Raw genomic sequence first — 2728 nt, forward strand, 5'->3', positions numbered from 1 at the left:
CTTCCAAGTTGCTGGGATCACAGGCGCCCGGCACAACATCTGGCTATTTTTTTTTTCGGTTGCAGCCATCATTGTTGTTTGGTGGGCCCGGGCTGGATTTGAACCCACCACCTTAGGTGTATGTGGCTGGCGCCTTAGCCACTTGAGCCACAGGTGCCAAGCCAATAATGGTAATCTTAACTATCGCAATCAGGCAAGAGATGGCAATCAAGGGTATCCAAATAGGTTTAGCGGAGATCAAACTCTCACTCTTCACTGATGACATGATCCTATACCTGGAAAATCCCAGGGACTCAACTTCAAAACTCTTAGAAGTGATCAAGGAATACAGCAGCATCTCAGGATACAAAATTAATACTTACAAGTCAGTAGCTTTTATATACTCTAATAATAGTCAAGCTGAAAAAACAATCAAGGACTCTATTCCTTTTACAATAGTGCCAAAGAAGATGAAATATCTGGGAATTTACCTAACAAAGGACATGAAAGATCTCTATAAAGAGAACTATGAAACTCTGGGGCAGCGCCTGTGGCTCAAAGGAGTAGGGCGCCGGCCCCATATGCTGGAGGTGGCGGGTTCAAACCCAGCCCTGGCCAAAAAAAAGAGAGAACTATTAAACTCTGAGAAAAGAAATAGCTGAGGATGTTAACAAATGGAAAAACATACCATGCTCATGGCTGGGAAGAATCATTGTTAAAATGTCCATACTACCCAAAGCAATCTACAGATTAAATGCAATCCCTATTAAAGCACCATTGTCATACTTTAAAGAACTTGACAAAATAGTACTTTGTTTTATATGGAATCAGAAAAATAGCAAATACATTACCCAGAAATAAGAACAAATCAGGAGGTATCACATTACCAGACTTCAGGCTATACTATAAATCTATAGTAATCAAAACAGCATGGTACTGGCACAAAAATAGAGCGGTAGATTTATGGGACAGAATAGAGAACCAAGAGATGAACCTAGCTGCTTATCATTATTTGATCTTCAACAAGCCTATCAAAAAATATTCAGTGGGGGAAAGATTCCCTATTTAACAAATGGTCCTGGGTGAACTGGCTGGCAACCTGTAGAAGACTGAAACTGGACCCACACCTTTCACTAGTAACAAAAATTGATTCTCACTGGATAAAAGATTTAAACTTAAGACATGAAACTAAAAATACAAGAAGAGAGTGCAGGGAAAACACTTGAAGAAATTGGCCTGGGAGACCAATTTTATGAGGAGGACCCCACGGGCAATTGAAGCAACACCAAAAATACATTACTGGGATCTGATCAGACTAAAAAGCTTTTGCCTAGCCAAGAGCACAGCAAGTAAAGCAAACAGACAACCTTCAGAATGGAAGAAGATTTTTGCAGATTATGCTTTTGACAAAGTTCTGATAACTAGAATCTACAGAGAACTCAAACTAATCAATAAGAAAAGAATAAATAACCCCATTTCTATGTGGGCAACAGACTTGTATAGAGAATTCTCTGGTGAAGATAGGTACATGGCCTACAAACACATGAAAAAATGTTCATCATCCTAAATCATCAGAAAAATGCAAATCAAAACCACTTTGAGATATTATCTACCTCCAGTAAGATTAGCCCACATCACAAAATCCCCAAACTACTGATGTTGGTGTGGATGTGGAGAGAAGGGAAAGCTTCTACACTGCTTGTGGGAATGCAAGCTAATACAACCTTTTTGGAAAGAAGTTTGGAGAATACTCAAGGAACTAAAAGTAGACCTACCGTTGTATCCTAAATTCCTCTACTAGGTATATACCCAGATGATCAAAAATTATTTTACAACAAAGACATCTGCACCAGAATGTTTATTACAGCCCAATTCATAATAACCAAGATATGGAAACAGCCCAAGCGCCCATCGACCCATGAGTGGATTAACAAATTGTGGTACGTGTACATCATGGAATACTATGCAGCCATAAAAAGATGGAGACTACACATCTTTTATGTTTACCTGGATGGAGCTGGAACATATTCTTCTTAGTAAAGTATCTCAAGAATGGAAAAATAAGTATCCAATGTACTCAATACTACTATGAAATCAATATATAATCACCTATAAACTCATATGAATGGCAATACATAACTATAGTTCAGAAAGTAGAAGAGAAGAGGAGAGGGGAGGGGAGATATGGGAGGAGGGAGAGTATTTGGGGGGACCTCACCTAATATGCACGATGCAATATTACATTTCAAAACTATTAAGAAATGAGTATAATTGTGATGAATGTATTAATTACTTCAATGTAAACATTTCACACTGTATATCGAAGCAATACCCTGAACCCCATAAATACATCAATGTACAAAGTTATGATTTAATAAAAAATAATAATAAAAAAATAAAACCTAGAAGAAGACACTATAGTAGTATTATAATCACTTTTTTTGAGACAGAGGCGCCCACCACAATGCCCAGCTATTTTTTATTATTGAGGTTGCAGTTGTCATTATTGTTTTAGCTGGCCTGGGCCAGGTTTGAACCCACCAGCCTCGATGTATGTGGCCAGCACCCTGCCCACTGAGCTATGGACGCCATCCTATAATCACTCTTTTTTTTTTTTTGAGACAGAGCCTCAAGCTGTCACCCTGGGTAGAGTGCCATGGCGTCACAGCTCATAGCAACCTCCAACTCCTAGGGTTAAGTGACTCTCTTGCTTCAGCCTCCCAAGTAGCTGGGATTACAGGTACATGCC

General features: G+C 39.0%; 1 protein-coding gene across 1 annotated transcript in view; it reads right to left on the reverse strand.

Annotated features, from left to right (window-relative positions):
* The window catches only part of NUP210L (nucleoporin 210 like), a 147392-nt gene that overhangs the window by 120674 nt on the left and 23990 nt on the right, over window positions 1-2728 (reverse strand). The window lies entirely within an intron of this gene.

Source organism: Otolemur garnettii, unplaced genomic scaffold (assembly GCF_000181295.1).
Source record: "Otolemur garnettii isolate 467f Iridium unplaced genomic scaffold, OtoGar3 scaffold00244, whole genome shotgun sequence".
Classification (NCBI taxonomy): domain Eukaryota; kingdom Metazoa; phylum Chordata; class Mammalia; order Primates; family Galagidae; genus Otolemur; species Otolemur garnettii.